The sequence below is a fragment of the Oncorhynchus masou genome, chromosome 11 (genome assembly GCF_036934945.1).
Source record: "Oncorhynchus masou masou isolate Uvic2021 chromosome 11, UVic_Omas_1.1, whole genome shotgun sequence".
In the NCBI taxonomy this organism is placed as follows: Eukaryota; Metazoa; Chordata; class Actinopteri; order Salmoniformes; family Salmonidae; genus Oncorhynchus; species Oncorhynchus masou.
In genome coordinates this window covers 51,085,344-51,104,595 of record NC_088222.1, presented here as the reverse complement: position 1 = coordinate 51,104,595, position 19,252 = coordinate 51,085,344, and the positions used below count along the sequence as shown (strand labels likewise).

The following is a 19,252-nucleotide window of genomic DNA, read 5'->3' as shown; positions in this document are numbered from 1 at the left end:
AAAATATGAAATAACACATATGGAATCATGTTGTAACAAAAAAGTGTTAAACAAATAAAAATATATTTTATATTTGAGATTCTTCAAATATCTACCCTTTGCCTTGATGACAGCTTTGCACACTCTTGGCATTCTCTCAACTAACTTCATGAGGTAGTCACCTGGAAAGCATTTCAATTAACAGGTGTGCCTTCTTAAAAATAAATATGTGGAATTTCTTTCCTTCTTAATGTGTTTGAGCCAATCAGTTATGTTGTGACAAGGTAGGGGTGGTATACAGAAGACAGCCCTATTTGGTAAAAGATCAAGTCCATATTTATTTATTTTTTAATTGACCTTTATTTAACCACGAAAGCTACGTTGAGAACAAGTTCTCATTTACAACTGCGACCTGGCCAAGATAAAGCAAAGCAGGGCAACACAAACTACAACACAGAGTTAAACATGGAATAAACAAACATACAGTCAATAATACAATAGAAAAGTCTACATACAGTGTGTGCAAATGAGGTAGGATAAGGGAGGTAAGGCAATAAATAGGCCATAGTAGCAAAATAATTACAATATACCAATTAAACACTGGAGTGATAGATGTGCAGAAGATGCATGTGCAAGTAGAAATACTGGGGTGCAAAGGAGCAAAATAAATAAATAACAGTGTGGGGATGAGGTAGTTGGATGGGCTATTTACAGATGGGCTTTGTTCAGGTGCTGTGATCTGTGAGCTGCTCTGACAGCTGGTGCTTAAAGCTATCGAGGGAGATATGAGTCTCCAGTCATTGGCAGCAAAGTACTGGAAGGAAAGGAGGCCAAATGAGGAGTTGGGTTTGGGGGTGACCAGTGAAATATACCTGCTGGAGCGCGTGCTACGGGTGGGTGCTGCTATGGTGACCAGTGAGCTGAGGTAAGGCGGGGCTTTACCAAGCAAAGATTTACAGATGACCTCGAGCCAGTGGGTTTGGCGACGAGAGCGTACAGGTCGCAGTGGTAGGTAGTATATGGGGCTTTGGTTACAAAACGGATGGTACAGTGATAGACTGCATCCAATTTGCTGAGTAGAGTGTTGGAGGCTATTTTGTAAATGACATCGCTGAAGTCAAGGATCGGTAGGATAGTCAGTTTTACGAGGGTATGTTTGGCAACATGAGTGAAGGATGTGGTGATTGACAGAGTCGAAAGCCTTGGCCAGGTCGATGAATACAGCTGCACAGTATTGTTTCTTATCGATGGCAGTTATGATATCGTTTAGGACTTGAGCGTGGCTGAGGTGCACCCATGACCAGCTCAGAAACCAGATTGCATAGCAGAGAAAGTATGGTGGGATACGAAATGGTCGGTGATCTGTTTATTAACTTGGCTTTCGAAGACCTTAGAAAGGCAGGGTGGGATAGATATAGGTCTGTAGCGGTTTAGGTCTAGAGTGTCTCCCCCTTTGAAGAGGGGGATGACCGCGGCAGTTCTCCAATCTTTGGGGAGCTCAGATAATACGAAGAGAGGTTTAACAGGCTAGTAAAAGGGGTTGCAACAATTTTGGCAGATAATTTCAGACAGAGAGGGTCCAGATTGTTTAGCCCGGATAAATTTGTAGGGGTCCAGATTTTGCAGCTCTTTCAGAACATCAGCTATCTGGATTTGGGTGAAGGAGAAATGGGGGAGGCTTGGTGAAGTTGCTGTGGGGAGTGTAGGGCAGTTTACCGGGGTAGGGGAAGCCAGGTGGAAAGCATGGCCAGCCGTAGAGAAATGCTTATTGAAATTCTCAATTATCGTGGTTTTATCGGTGGTGACAGTGTTTCCTAGCCTCAGTGTAGTGGGCAACTGGGAGGAGGTGCTTTTTTTCTCCATGGACTTTACAGTGTCCCAGAACTTTTTTGAGTTTGTGCTACAGGATGCAAATTTCTGTTTGATAAAGCTAGCCTTTGCTTTCCTAACTGCCTGTGTATATTGGTTCCTAACTTCCCTGAAAAGTTGCATATCGCGGGGGTCTATTTGATGCTAATGCAGTACACCACGGGATGTTTTTGTGCTGGTCAAGGGCAGTCAGGTCTGGAGAGAACCAAGGGATACATCTGTTCCTTGTTCAACATTTTTTGAATGGGGCATGCTTTTTTAAGATGGTGAGGAAAGCACTTTTAAAGAATAACCAGGCATCCTTTACTGATGGAATGAGGTCAATATCCTTCCAGGATACCCGGGCCAGGTCGATTAGAAAGGCCTGCTTGCTGAAGTGTTTTAGGGAGCGTTTGACAGTGATGAGGGGTGGTCGTTTGACCGCATACCGATTACGGACGCAAGCAATGAGGCAGTGATCGCTGAGATCTTGGTTGACAACAGCAGAAGTGTATTTCGAGGGCAAGTTGGTTAGGATGATATCTATGAGGGTGCCCGTGTTAATGGATTTGGGGTTGTGCCTGTTAGGTTCATTGATAATTTGCGTGAGATTGAAGGCATCAAGCTTAGACTGTAGGATGGCGTTACATGTCCCAGTTTAGGTCACCTAGCAGCACGAGTTCTGAAGATACAGTAGATGGGGGGCAATCAATTCACATATGGTGTCCAGGGCACAGCTGGGGGCAGAGGTAGTCTATAACAAGTGGCAACGCTGAGAGACTTGTTTCTGGAAAGGTGGATTTTTAAAAGTAGAAGCTCAAATTGTTTGGGTACAGACCTGGATAGTAAGACAGAACTCTGCAGGCTATCTCTGCAGTAGTTTGCAACTCCACCCCCTTTGGCAGTTCTATCTTGTCGGCAAATATTATAGTTAGGAATGGAAATTTCAGGGGTTTTGGTGGTCTTCCTAACCCAGGATTCAGACACAGCTAGACATCCAGGTTGGCAGAGTGTGCTTAAAGCAGTGAATTAAACAAACTTAGGTAGGAGGCTTCTAATGTTAACATGCATGAAACAAAGCCTTTTACGGTTACAGAAGTCAACAAATGATAGCGCCTGGGGAATGGGAGTGGAGCTTGGCACTGCAGGGCCTGGATTAACCTTTACATCACCAGAGGAACAGAGGAGGAGTAGGATAAGGGTAAAGGCTATCAGAACTGGTCGTCTCGTACGTTTGGAACAGAGAGTAAAAGGAGCAGGTTTCTGGGCACGGTAGAATAGATTCAAGGCATAATATACAGACAAAAGTATGGTAGGATGTGAATACAGTGGAGGTAAAACTAGGCATTGAGTGACGATGAGAGAGATATTGTCTCTAGAAACATAATTTAAACCAGGTGAGGTCCCCGCATGTGTAGGAGGTGGAAGTAAAGGGATAGCGAAGGCATATTGAGCGGGGCTAGAGGCTCTACAGTAAAATAAGACAATCATCCCTAACCAAAACAGCAATGGACAAGGCATATTGACATTAGGGAGAGGCATGCATAGCCGAGTGATCATAGGGGTCCAGTGATTAGCTAGGCGGGCTGCTTCAAAGATTTCAGGTAACAGACACGTCTCAACATCAACTGTTCTGAGGACACTGTGTGAATCAGGCCTTCATGGTCAAATTGTTGCAAAGAAACTACTACTAAAGGACCCCAATAAGAAGAAGAGACTTGTAGGACCAAGAAACACGATCAATGGACATTAGACCGGTGGAAATTTGTCCTTTGGTCTGGAGTCCAAACTGGAGATTTTTTGTTCCAACCACTATGTCTTTGTGAGATGCGGTATGGATGAACGGATGATCTCCACATGTGTATTTCCCACCGTAAAGTACGGAGGAGGTGGTGTTATGGCGTGGGGGTGCTTTGCTTGTGACACTGTCTGTGATTTATTTAGAATTCAAGGCACCCTTAACCAGCATCGCTACTACAGCATTATGCAGCGATACGCCATCCCATCTGATTTTAGCTTCGTGGGACTATCATTTGTTTTTCAAGTTTGATGGAAAAGCATTCCAGGAAAAGCTGGTTGAGAGAATACCAAGAGTGTGCAAAGCTGTCATCAAGGCATAGGGTGGCTATTTAAAGAATCTCAAATATAAAATATATTTAGATTCTTTTAAACACTTTTTTGGTTACTACATGATTCCATATCTGTTATTTCATCATTTTGATGTCTTCACTATTATTCTACAATGTAGAAAAGAGTTTAAAAAAAAGAAAAACCCTTGAATGAGTAGGTGTTATAAAACTTTTAACCGGTAGTGTATATTCCAGTCATACTTTATCAATAGCCTTTTCAAAGTCAGCTATGAATACCAGGCCTGGTTTCCCAGATTTTTCATAGTGTTCTATTGTTTCCAGTACTTGTCTGATATTATCTCCAATGTGTCATCCATGTAAAAGAAATGTCTGATTAGGATGAATAATATCAGACAATGCTTTTTAAATTCTATGCGCTATGCATTTTGCTATAATTTTTCCATTACAACACTGAAGTGTAAGGGGCCTACAATGTTTTAAATGGACTAGATCTCTATTTAGTAATAGTGAAATCAGACCTTCTTTCTTGTTGAGGTATCTGATAATCTACCATTTTTATAGGAGTGGTTAAACATGCTAATAATGATCCTCTGAGTACATCAAAAAAGGTTTGATATGCATCAAGTGCCATCCAGCCCAGGAGTTTTCGCGGACTTAAAGGTTTTAATTGCATTAATAAGTTCCTCCTCTGTCATTTGGCCTTCATATTAGTCTTTCTGTACAGCTGTTAATTTGACATTATTTGACATAATCCTTACAATTAACTTCGGTTAGTGGAGATGGAGAAAACTGAAACGAAAACATATGCTTAAAGTACTTTGCTTCCTCCTTCAAAATATTGTTTGGTGAATCATGGGTGACTCCATATTTTGTAGCAAATTTATTATTTTTGGTATCATTTCTATGTTGAAGATTTAAAAAATAATTTGGTGTATTTTTTCCCATATTCCATATAGTTTGTTTTATTTTTTATAATATATTACACTTGATCTTTCTTGAATAAGTTCCGCCAGTTCTTTTTGTTTTTCCTCTGACTTTTTCTGTGCCTATATGGTACAGTTTGAATCGCTATCTATCTGTACTGGTACTACCTCTATTTCCGTTCATATGAACTCTTTTGACCTAAATTGCTTTTGTTTTTCCTCTGACTTTTTCTGTGCCTATATGGTGCAGTTTGAATTGCTATCTATCTGTACTGGTACTACCTCTATTTCCGTTCATATGAACTCTTTTGACCTAAATTGCTTTTGTTTTAGATGGGTATGGCATTGCATGGCTTCTAAAGGAACATTTAAAAGTGTCCCATACAATATGGGGATCTGCTGTACCTATGTTATGTTGGAAAAACATAACATAATTATTCTTTCCTGGTGAAAAACAAGTTTTCATCCAATCATGCGCCCACGCAAATATTCTGTCGGAGTAATGTTTATGACAATTATTTTATGGTCCGACCGCATTCTGTCCCCTATCAACTTTTAAAAAACTTTTGGTGTCAGTGAGAATGACATAAGAAAGTAGTCAAGACGACTAGCTTGATTGAGCCTCTGCCATGTAGGTCAGGATATTTAAACCTCCATATACCCACTAGTTCCAATATATCCATGATGTTCATGATTTCCTTAAGTGCATGAGAGCGATAGTTTGTAAGGTGATTTACTTTACAGTCCATTGAGGTATTTAAAACCGTATTATAATCTCCCACCATAATAATACAGTCTTGTACTGCTTGTAGGCTTGATCAATTATTATTATTATTATTATTATTATTATTATTAATATATATATATATATATATATATATATATATATATATATAAAGCGTGGGTCATCATTTGGACAATCTAGGTTAATGAATCAAATCTGTTTATGGTCCATCTACCTTGCGGCTTTGTTTGGACAATTTGCACATTCGAATCAAAATTATTATTTATTAATATCATCACCTCCTTTGAGTTTCCTTTCCCATGGGAGAAGTATATTTCGGCTCCCCCAGTCCTTTTTCCACACAACTTCATCTAAAATTGTTGAATGAGTTTTCTGTAAATAATAGATACTATATTCCTTCTCTGTAACGATCTTCGTCTTCATCGGATGAGGAGTAGGAAGGATCGGACCAAAATGCAGCATGGTAAGTGTCCATGATTATGTATTATAACAGAACACGAAAAATACAAAACAACAAAGTGAATGTAAGAAATGAATATCGAAACAGTCTTGAAAGGTGAAAACACAAAACATGAAACAACCCACAAACAACAGGTGGGAAAAGGCTACCTAAGTATGGTTCTCTATCAGAGACAACGATAGACAGCTGCCTCTGATTGGCAACCATACCAGGCCAAAAGCATAGAAAAGAAAACATAGGAAAGCAACATAGAATGCCCACCCCAACTCACGCCCCGACCAAACCCAAAATAGAGACATAAAAAAGGAACTAAGGTCAGGGTGTGACATTCTCTTTTAACCAGGTAAATACTGATCATCTTGTCTTATTGGACACTGTGCTATCTAACCTCCAAACGAGCTTCAATGCCATACAACACTCCTTCCGTGGCCTCCAACTGCTCTTAAACGCTAGTAAAACCAAATGCATGCTTTTCAACCAATCGCTGCCTGCACCCGCATGCCCGACTAGCATCACCACACTGGATGGTTCCAACCTTGAATATGTGGACACCTATAAGTACCTAGGTGTCTGGCTAGACTGCAAACTCTCCTTCCAGACTCATATCAAACATCTACAATCGAAAATCAAATCAAGAGTCGGCTTTCTATTCCGTAACAAAGCCTCCTTCACTCACGCTGCCAAGCTTACCCTAGTAAAACTGACTATCCTACCGATCCTTGACTTCGGCGATGTCATCTACAAAATTGCTTCCAACACTCTTCTCAGCAAACTGGATGCAGTTTATCACAGTGCCATCCGTTTTGTCACTAAAGCACCTTATACTACCCACCACTGCGACTTGTATGCTCTAGTCGGCTGGCCCTCGCTACATATTCGTCGCAAGACCCACTGGCTCCAGGTCGTCTACAAGGCCATGCTAGGTAAAGCTCCGCCTTATCTCAGTTCACTGGTCACGATGGCAACACCCATCCGTAGCACGCGCTCCAGCAGGTGTATCTCACTGATCATCCCTAAAGCCAACACCTCATTCGGCCGCCTTTCGTTCCAGTTCTCTGCTGCCTGTGACTGGAACGAATTGCAAAAATCGCTGAAGTTGGAGACCTTTATCTCCCTCACCAACTTCAAACATCAGCTATCTGAGCAGCTAACCGATCGCTGCAGCTGTACATAATCTATTGGTAAATAGCCCACCCATTTTCACCTACCTCATCCCCACAGTTTTTATTTATTTACTTTTCTGCTCTTTTGCACACCAATATCTCTACCTGTACATGATCATTTATCAATCCAGTGTTAATCTGCAATATTGTAATTATTCGCCTACCTCCTCATGCCTTTTGCACACATTGTATATAGACTCCCCTTTTTTCTACTGTGTTATTGACTTGTTAATTGTTTACTCCATGTGTAACTCTGTGTTGTCTGTTCACACTGCTATGCTTTATCTTGGCCAGGTCGCAGTTGTAAATGAGAACTTGTTCTCAACTAGCCTACCTGGTTAAATAAAGGTGAAATAAAAAAAAAAAAAAAAATTATTATCTGCTATGGAATCAATCAATTGTCGTGGAAAATCTACACAGGGACATTCAAAGTCAATCTTAAATTAGTCATTGATTATTAACAGGAAGCTGGAGAGGTCACAGTCAAACTTAGATGCATAAATTATTGGTCTGAAGTGAGCTCCCCCAGGGCAGTCCCGTTAGTTCTCTTACAGTATATACTACTTACACAGACAAGTTACATTTGCATGATTTAGCTTATTCATCATTCATAATTAATTCATCATTAACGTTTGGTTCATGCATGTGACCGACCATTACCTCACAAGGCTTCTTCTCTCCAAGCTGAGATCTTGAAACTGTGGTATCCCTTTTGTTCTCAAAACAAGGTTCTGGGCGTGCTGCCAAATTACCGATACTGATAGTGAGGATTCCACCCAGGCACGTTCAATCAGTCACTTGCATGAACATAGAAATTGGTTATTAGAAAAGCACAAACATAACATTTTCCATCACACTATCTTTTCAGACTGTTAGAATATTTATCTGGTCAATATGTCAGTGTATTATGTCTGTTTTTTGTAACAGTGTGTTATATGTGAAAATGTGATTGCATTATAATTGTATTTTAATGTTTAAGGACTCTTGGAAGATTAGTCCAAATGAGAACTAAAAGAGATCCTAATAAAATGAAATAAAATCAAGTCATTACAATTAGAACTGGCTATACTTATTTCACCATTTACCATGATGAGATACACGTTGAAATTATACTTATCATAATATATGTTTGTAAATTTACCATTAAAAAGTACCATGATGATTGAGTATCCATATAGCTGTACCATTGTATTTGCACTTTTTACTGAGTAAACTTCCAATTGTTCTCCACTATTTCACCTGCTAAAACCTCCCCTCACCCGAAGTTGGTTTGTCATCCCAGTGACTGGCAGACCTCCCACTTGTCCAGCTGGATCCTAAGGCCTTTGAGAGATTTGCGACCCATCCTTGAAAAAGAGCACATAGTGCCACCTACAGAACAGAAGCAGAATTGAACTGCGTACTCCATCAGTCCTTGCATCCGTAGCCGTCAATGAATTTAAGAGTGATTACATTTCTCCAGCCTCATCTCTCAGCTTTTTTAGCGAAATGGTGGCGGGGAGTACACTTTGCTATCGTTTCAACTTCTGATTGGTCATTTAAATGGCATCAGAGAGTGCATAAAGCATAATGTGACCATGTGGAATCGCTCCCTTTCAGAAACATCCCACCAATAGTTGTTTTATCTCACTGTCGTGTGTAATTAAAGTTGCCTATATACTCAGCTCGAATTAATGTTAGCAATAGTGTTTCTTTACATTCATGTTTCGATCAAGTCATTAAGTTAAAAACATTGTTTATTTGATAACATTTTAACAACATGTCATCTCCATTTCCTGCTTCAACATTTTCCACTGTCTCCGTATAGAAGACTTGCTGGACAGCCCTGATCCTCACTACATCGACCTCCTTCACCCTGAAAGGGTACTCAAGGACTTGGAACGTGATTCCCACCACAATTGCAGCATCGTACACGCTCTGACTCTTCAACAACATATTTCTTCAGCCTGCACACAATTGACGTGTGTCCAAATGTTTTACAATTCTACCATTGAGGTGGCTTGTACACAAACGTTTTCAAAGAATATATTATATACCCAAACTCAACATGCGTTGGGAGCTCTTCCTCAAACAACTGTAAAACCGCTAGACTTTCCTCCCTTTTCCCATCCACCACACAGGCCAAAGGACGTGCATCCACCAATCCTGGAATTCTCCCACCGAGTAACAGCCCCAATATTCAACGGAACGCCAGAGATATCATCTTAAACCAGCGCCATGGTCTGAAAAACCATGTTCTACACTTCATATGACACTGATTCACATGGTTAACTTGTTGAGCCATAATGCCTTCTCCTTCTGTTCTTCTGACACACAGGAAATCAAAACAAAACTCCTCTTGGTCACTTTGACCAACTCCACCTTTCCTAATGCGTCCTTTACCACCTTCAAGACATTCAACGGATCTCCCAAAAAAACATAATTGTTGACGAATCGCAATGCAACAACAAACTGATTTTCATTTCCGACTTTAGCCCTTTTTCATCATTCTTCTTTGTCACTGTCTTCCATTCATTTCTACCATCTCTGCTCGATGCGTCATCAAACTCAAATGGTGCTTCCACTTCCGCCATTGCTCATCGAAATAAGGTTTTTAATGATATCTGTGGAAATGAATCCCTCCCTTCACCTAAACTCCACCTATTCATTCTATTAAAATGCCCAGTGGATAATACAACGGTGTCAAAAACGTGTGAGTAGAGAATACAGCATGACTAGCATACAGAATAGGATTGGGCCTCAGAGATGCCTTGAAAGAAAACTTTGTTAGAGATGTTCAAAGAACTCAGAGCTCATCTTCTCACAAACACCACCTGAGAGACTCACTCATATTCAATTTAGCCCCATCTCTTTCCCATAATCACACACTGTCTGTGAGTAATGGAGGGGGGAGGAGGGTGGTGATGGAGGAGTGGTGAGTGTGGGGGGCAGGAAAGGGCCAGGGAACATCTGCGGCATTTCGACGAGCTACTTGTCTGTGTTTGCCAGACAGTGCATCTCTGAGCCAGCGGTGCAGGTGGGAGTCTGACAGACAGGCAGATTATCTTCAAGGCAGCTCCAGCAGACCCCAGGTCCAAAACTGAAAGAGCCATCAGCAGGACACTGGCCGTGTGTCAAAAGGCACCCTGTTTCCTACAGTATGTTACTTTTAACCAGAGCCTTATGGGACATGGTCAAAGTACTGTACTTAATAGGGAATAGGGTGCCGTGCGGGGCTCAGAATCCGTTTGCTGCCTCTGTGTTGCCTTCCTGCCTGGGCTTTAGAGGTGATGCACAGTCTCCACTTTGATGTCCCAGGCAGAGCTCTGTCTTAGACTGTCACAGCACAGTGAGCACCATACGAAAGGTTGGTGTTTCTGATCATTCCCCGTCTGGCTGGGCCAGGAGATCCAGCATGATGCTTAATTGATCAAGAGAGAGGATAAACCTGTCAGGGGAGAGTAGAGAGTAGGAGAGGAGAGGTTCCTTCTCTCTGGAGTCGTTCCACCTCAAAAAGCACAAGGAGGAGGATTTCAACAGCTACCATCTCAGATTGTTCTGAAATAGTTTTTCTAGCTAGAAACAGATCGTATTAGCATTCCTGAAACATTACTTTGTTGAAATAGAATTTTATCTCTAAGAAATTAAGCTAATTGATTGCACCCAAATAGGCTATTTTAATATATAGGATTCATACAAACTTCAATAAATATAATCGTCAGAGTGGCGAAAGGTCAGTCATTTTTTTACATTCAGCATCACTGCGTCAAGGGATATAGAGTAGTCATTCTAACAAAGATAACTACATATATATTTGTGTATCCCTGGGAATAATCTGAATTCATGTAAACATTACAGTTTTGAAAACACTACTTGCCCTAAAAAGGGGTCTCTTGGCACAATTTACAGGTTAAGTTAAGCCGCCTATAAATTTCTGTACTGGATGAAATATCATCACTACCTTCATAAAACCTTCTTCTTCTTTTTACCTAACTTGCTTACCACTTTTTCCATGTGGTTTCTTCCTTCACTCATTCCAAAGTCTTATGTAAAATTATAAATGTTGTGTATTTCCTAGAAACAAATGTGGCTCAACTTACCCCTTTTGCTCAACACACCACACTCCTCCCTACCTAACATCAAATTTGGACCATAATTATTCCTAACAAATGATTAAGACATGAGGAATCCAATGCAATTATTACAAGCCACCCATGGAATGAGTTAGACCATTACTGGCAAACAAACAAAACGTTAGGCTTCAGCAGTTCTAATGTTTTCAACGTTATGGGCTCTAATGGTCTTCAATGGTAAAATTCCTAAACACACACCGTATAGTGTTTTGCAAAGGGGTTGGGTTGGGTTTAACGGTAAATGTCACTAGTCATGTCCCACTTGGCACTGACATTTCTTCAACGTCTAGTTTTGATTCCCATTTGGTTGAGTTGACAACTAATGTGAATTCAACTTAAAATCAGCCAAACATTTCTCATTGGATTTAGGTTAAAAGTTGGGTGAAAAAAGACAAATAATAATGGTATTATTTTGGGGGTTTTCATATGAAAATTGCACCGTATGGATAGTACTCTCAGAGAGCTGCCATTTGTTGGACTATTCGAGGAGAGTTGAGTTGAAGCATTAGGTTGCTAAGATTTCGTTGAAGGCTGACTTGACCATACAATTGAACAAACAATGTATTTTCATCATGAGCAAAAGCTATTGTTTTTCTATCCAAAGTTACAAAGAAATTGTTGTGATCCATTGAATAAACACAAGAGACCAGAAAAATGGATAAAGGGGTGTGTCGGCAGTAGCAGAAACAGCGGCATCTACTGGGCAAAACCACACTAATTTATAGTAGAGCATTGATACTGTATACCAGTTGTTGGGGTGGGATTGGCGTGGGGTGTGTGTGTGTGTGTGTGTGGGATGGGGGGTGTTCAAAGGTGGCTTTTGATCATGTTATTGGATTCCTCATGTCTTACTCAACGGTAGGAATAAGTTTGGTGCAAATAGGATGTTGGGCACTATCTTTGTTGAATATTCTGGAAATTCTATACATTTAAAAAAAATACTTGCAGTGGTCAGGGAATGTTAGAAATTACAAAAAACTATTGCAAAATACATATATAAAATAACATAAAGATCAATGTATCAAAATAAACAACAAAATAATTGTATACTTGAATTTTGTCATGTATTTGCTATTATTGCTATTATAAACTGGTTCAACATAATTAGAGCAGTAAAAATACATGTTTTGTCATACCCGTGGGATACAGTCTGATATACCACGGCTGTCAGCCAATCAGCATTCAGGGCTCAAACCACCCAGTTTATAATGTTTTTTATCTACCTTAGTTGAGCAGGTCACTGGATAAGACTGTCTGCTAAATGACCAAAATGTAAATGTATATATATGAAAATTAACATACCAAAATGAACAGTAAAACATACTGTATATTTTTCAGGGCGAAGCTCATTAAAATGATACTCAGCATGCTTTGCAATTGTTCATTTTTACATATACATTTATATTTAGTTATTTTAGCAGACGCTTTTATCACCCCATAGTGCCATCAGACTTCTGATACCAATGCATGGGGTAAGGGGGGCCACAAAATGTGAACCGCTATTAAAATGGTATAGAAAAGTATTTTGTATTTTGAAAATACAAATTACAGTATTTTGAAAAATCTTGAAATACATTGGAGTGTATTTCAACCCAGTGCAATTCAAATGACAAAATACTCAGAAATCATTAAAATACGTATTTCAAATACAACAGATATACTGCCCATCATTGCCAGTGGTAAACAATCAGCAGAATACAATAGCAAATTCGTTTAACACCAAGCAAATACATCGGCTGAATACAGATTGGCAATAGTGAGTATATAAACAACAATCTGAGAGGACTGGCAAAACAATGCAGCACCAGCTGCGCCACTAATACAATCATCCGGCAGAAAATGTAAATAGTGTTGGTAACCCATATTAATCATTTAAAGAAGTGAATGTCCCGTTTCATGTGGCTGATTAGAGCCTGTTTCTATATAAAAGGATAGTGAAGTTTACCATCAATACAAATACTCCCAGATCACTTTTCAAAATAACAGAGATTCTCAGCTGCCACTTAAGGGGCCATAGAGATGGCAGTAAAACTGTGCAGTGGTCCATCTCTGGCTAGTGAAAAGGATATGCACTGCCAGACCATTTCTGAACACTGGCAACCAGAAGCATGGGAATGATGTGGCTCTGTAGGTGTCTTGAATAAGGAACATGAATGATTACTTGCCAGTCATATGCAGGCTTGGGACCCCATAATGTCATAGTGGAATGATGTTTTTAGACATTTTATGAATACTTTCTGAAGGCACTGTAAAAAGATAACATCTGGACAACAAACACCCCAAACAGTATGTCTGGCCTTATTTACGCAATAGTTTTATTACGAGAAAACAGACAAATGGCGACGAGTTCAGTTAACTTTGTCGCAGCATATACAAAAAGTCAGAGTTTAAATGGCTTCTTACCTCACAGTGCATTTACATTTTGCGAGTAGTAGTAGCACACTTTGTCACTTTTACAACCACAGCCACATTTTCCAGTATTTCATGAGTCAAATTATTTTTAATGTGCATATACCACAGCTACAGTTAAATAAATCATCCAACAAAATGTAAGCCGGAAATGTTGCACTGTCTACACTGACATGAGAGGCAATTTAGCCCATATACAGTGCCTTGCGAAAGTATTCGGCCCCCTTGAACTTTACGACCTTTTGCCACATTTCAGGCTTCAAACATAAAGATATAAAACTGTATTTTTTTGTGAAGATTCAACAACAAGTGGGACACAATCATGAAGTGGAACGACATTTATTGGATATTTCAAACTTTTTTAACAAATCAAAAACTGAAAAATTGGGCGTGCAAAATTATTCAGCCCCTTTACTTTCAGTGCAGCAAACTCTCTCCAGGAGTTCAGTGAGGATCTCTGAATGATCCAATGTTGACCTAAATGACTAATGATGATAAATACAATCCACCTGTGTGTAATCAAGTCTCCGTATAAATGCACCTGCACTGTGATAGTCTCAGAGGTCCGTTAAAAGCGCAGAGAGCATCATGAAGAACAAGGAACACACCAGGCAGGTCCGAGATACTGTGAAGAAGTTTAAAGCCGGATTTGGATACAAAAAGATTTCCCAAGCTTTAAACATCCCAAGGAGCACTGTGCAAGCGATAATATTGGAAATGGAAAGAGTATCAGACCACTGCAAATCTACCAAGACCTGGCCGTCCCTCTAAACTTTCAGCTCATACAAGGAGAAGACTGATCAGAGATGCAGCCAAGAGGCCCATGATCACTCTGGATGAACTGCAGAGATCTACAGCTGAGGTGGGAGACTCTGTCCATAGGACAACAATCAGTCGTATATTGCACAAATCTGGCCTTTATGGAAGTGGCAAGAAGAAAGCCATTTCTTAAAGATATCCATAAAAAGTGTCGTTTAAAGTTTGCCACAAGCCACACCAAACATGTGGAAGAAGGTGCTCTGGTCAGATGAAACCAAAATTGAACTTTTATGGCAACAATGCAAAACGTTATGTTTGGCGTAAAAGCAACACAGCTCATCACAATGAACACACCATCCCCACTGTCAAACATGGTGGTGGCAGCATCATGGTTTGGGCCTGCTTTTCTTCAGCATGGACAGGGAAGATGGTAAGAATTGATGGGAAGATGGATGGAGCCAAATATAGGACCATTCTGGAAGAAAACCTGATGGAGTCTGCAAAAGACCTGAGACTGGGGCGGAGATTTGTCTTCCAACAAGACAATGATCCAAAACATAAAGCAAAATCTACAATGGAATGGTTCAAAAATAAACATATCCAGGTGTTAGAATGGCCAAGTCAAAGTCCAGACCTGAATCCAATCGAGAATCTGTGGAAAGAACTGAAAACTGCTGTTCAAAAATGCTCTCCATCCAACCTCACTGAGCTCGAGCTGTTTTGCAAGGCGGAATGGGAAAAAATTTCAGTCTCTCGATGTGCAAAACTGATAGAGACATACCCCAAGCGACTTACAGCTGTAATCGCAGCAAAAGGTGGCGCTACAAAGTATTAACTTAAGGGGGCTGAATAATTTTGCACGCCCAATTTTTCAGTTTTTGATTTGTTAAAAAAGTTTGAAATATCCAATAAATGTCGTTCCACTTCATGATTGTGTCCCACTTGTTGTTGATTCTTCACAAAAAAATACAGTTTTATATCTTTATGTTTGAAGCCTGAAATGTGGCAAAAGGTCGCAAAGTTCAAGGGGGCCGAATACTTTCGCAAGGCACTGTATCTGAATAATGCATATATCGTGTACTTATTTTAAACATCCTTTTAACCTCAAACTCTGATTCCCTCTGGTGGCCTTTTCTAAGAGACACATAATATTGTACACTACCCTCATAAAGTACATTTCGGTTTCAAAACTATAAGTCCTACAAACACATGCTTAATACTGTTAGAAAGGTACGAACTGGGGATCTGATCATTGTGACTACTACAATACTTATTTTCCACCATAATTTGCAAATAAATTCATAAATAAATCCTACAATGTGATTTTTTTCTCATTTTGTCTGTCATAGTTGAAGTGTACCTATGATGAAAATTACAGGCCTCTCTCATCTTTTTAAGTGGGAGAACTTGCACAATTGGTGGCTGACTAAATACTTTTTTGCCCCACTGTACATATCCATTAACTTTTTCTATTGTAACCAATAAGCTAGATCAAAAGTACATGTGGAGGATGCATACAATTTAATGTGGATGGGCCACCGGATCCCGAAACTGCATATAGAATCCCAGTTTAATGACAAAAAATCTATTGCAATCCCTTTCAAGTGGAATGCATTAAATCTAGTAATGTATGCATCCACACACAACACACTTGACAGCTTAACACATGGAATGTTGCAATGTATTCAATGTTTTACATTCGGCATGCATTTGTTGTGCAACATGAAATAAATATAATGTGGAAAATAAACACTGCTGAAGCCAAAGTAACACTTCTCTGTTCTACATTATGCGTCAAATCATTCTGACCTCAATAGCTAACTCCTCCATATGGACTGCGCTCCAACCATTAATTAATATTTATATGTCGTTTCACATCGCTTGGTGGGTTTAAAATGTTTAATTTGGCTCAAGGCCATTAAACAATTATGTTAAAGTGCCTTTATTCGGGTAACTGCCAAAATAAAGGAAACACCAACATAAATAAAGGTCTAAATTCAATCAGATCAAGTGTTAAACGTAAAGAAGGCTGCATAGGATTTCTCTTAATGTGATTCCATGCTGCAAATGGCAATGTCAGTTTTAGGTAAAATGCTGCGAGCCGCTTGTGGATTTGACAGCTTTAAACGCAGCCCGCCTTTGTCACCATCAAAACGTTATCTATGAGGATTTCTGCTAAAGCGGATCTGAATGAATCAGGCCCAAAGTGTCTTAATGAGGCATTGGGTCACAACAAGCCAGACAAGCCTCAATTTACCTTGGTATTGATTCTACAAGCGTCGGGTACTCTACTGGAGGGATGCAACCCCATTCTTCCACGAGAAAGTCCATCATTTGGTGTTTTGTTGGTGGTGGTGGAAAACGCTGTCTCAGGCACCACCACAGAATCTCCCGTAAGTGTTCATTTGGTTGAGATCTGGTGACTGGGATGGCCATGGCATATTATTTACATTGTTTTCATGCTCATCAAACCATTCAGTGACAGCCTGTACTCTGTGGATGAGGGCATTGTCATCGTATGGGGGCATGGCAATCATAGATAAAATAATGGGCAAAATCATTTATACATGACCCTACGCATGCCCACATAAAAAAATATTATAGTATACTATTGTATAAATACTACAGTGTTCACTGTAGTGTTTTTGCGTACTTTACTGTCGTCCGCAAAAACACTACAGTGAATACTGTAGTATTTGCTGTCCTATTTACTGTAGTGTACTGTAGTATTTACAGTAAACTATAGTATGAATACTGTAGTATAAGCTATAGTAATTCATGTAATGTTTTTCTTGATTGTAATATACTGTAGAATTAACTGTAGTGTTTTTGCAGACATTACTGTAGTATTTACTATAGTGTGAAATAGAAATGGAGGCTTTCTCCTTCAGGAAACCTACTGGATAAATACTAAAAGAGCACATTTTCCACCTTCTGCAGGCAGGCAGGTGAACAGAACAGAACAGAACAGTGCTTCTGCTCTTTTCTATAACCTATAGGGAACACAATATACGGTCTATACTTGGCATGTAGGTTTCTCAGTTATGATTGGCACAGATTTCAATATGGGGAGGGGAATGGGAAGGGCATATGTTAATAAAATAAAGTAGTTTTTAATAAAGTTTTAAAAAGTGTAGTGTTTTTCCGGACTGTAGTGTTGTTGCGGACATTATTGTAGTATTTACTACAGTTTTTTTGACAATAATACTGTAGTACGTACTATAGTATTCTACAGTATATTACAACATTCTATAGTAAGTACTTGTGGTGCTGTAAAGGCCAAACCCTCTTACCACGCCCTTCACACTCCTTCCTTCCCAGTTAGAAAGCTAATAGAGCCGGGCTGAGTTCATTACTCAATCGAGTGTTTGGTTGAGATCTGGTGACTGAGATGGCCATTGCATATAATTTACATTGTTTTCATGTTCATCAAACCATTCAGTGACAACCCATGCTCTGTGGATGGGGGCAATGTCATCCTATGAGGGCATAGCATTCGTGCTGTGAGGATGTTTTTCAGCGGGAGGGTCTGGGAGACTAGTCGAGGCAAAGATGAACGGAGCAAAGTAGAGAGAGAGATCCTTGATGAAAACCTGCTCCAGAGCGCTCAGGACCTCAGACCGAGGCAAAGGTTCACCTTCCAAAAGGACAACGACCCTAAGTACACAGCCAAGACAACTTATGAGTGGCTTCGGGAGAAGTCTCTGAATGTCCTTGAGTGGCCTAGCCAGAGCCCAGACTTGAACCCGATTAAACATCTCTGGAGAGACATGAAAATAGCTGTGCAGCGACGCTCCCCGTCCAACCTGACAAAGCTTGAGAGGATCTGCAGAGAAGAATGGGAGAAACTCCCCAAATACTGCTGTGCCAAGCTTGTAGTAATACCCAAGAAGAACCACTGCCAAAGGTGCTTCAACAAAGTACTGAGTAAAGGGTCTGAATACATACAGTTTAAGTCAGAAGTTTACATACACTTAGATTGGAGTCATTAAAACTAGTTTTTCAACCACTCCACACATGCCTTGTTAATAACAAACTATAGTTTTGGCAAGTCGGTTAGGACATCTACTTTGTGCATGACAAAAGTAATTTTTCCAACAATTGTTTACAGACAGATTATTTCACTTATCATTCACTGAATCACAATTCCAGTGTGTCAGAAGTGTAAATAGACTAAGTTGACTGTGCCTTTAAACAGCTTGGAAAATTACATAAAATGATATCATGGCTTTAGAAGCTACTGATAGTCTAATATAGATCATTTGAGTCAATTGGGGGTGTACCTGTGGATGTATTTCAAGGCCTACCTTCAAACTCAGTGCTTGACATCATGGGAAAATCCAAATAAATCAGCCAAGACCTCAAAAAAAAATGGTAGACCTCCACAAGTCTGGTTCATCCTTGGGAGCAATTTCCAAACGCCTTAAGGTACCTCACTCATCTGTACAAACACAGCTGTCATACCACTCAGGAAGGAGATTCTCTCTCCTAGACATGAACGTACTGTGGTGCAAAAAGTGCAAATCAATCCCAGAACAATAGCAAAGGACCTTGTGAAGATGCTGGAGGAAACAGGTATAAAAGTATCTAAATCCACAGTAAAACGAGTCCTATTTGACATAACCTGAAAAGCCGCTCAGCAAGGAAGAAGCCACTGCTACGGTTTGCAACTGCACATGGGGACAAAGATCATACTTTTTGGAGAAATGCCCTTTGGCCTGATGAAACAATAATAGAACTGTTTGGCCATAATGACCATCGTTA

General features: G+C 39.9%; 1 non-coding gene across 1 annotated transcript; it reads right to left on the bottom strand.

The window, feature by feature from the left end:
• Positions 1–17,361: 17,361 nt before the first annotated feature.
• On the bottom strand, positions 17,362–17,414 carry LOC135548959 (U7 small nuclear RNA). The gene has a single exon (XR_010456910.1). It is a non-coding gene; the product is annotated as a U7 small nuclear RNA (small nuclear RNA).
• Between the last annotated feature and the right edge of the window lie 1,838 nt (positions 17,415–19,252).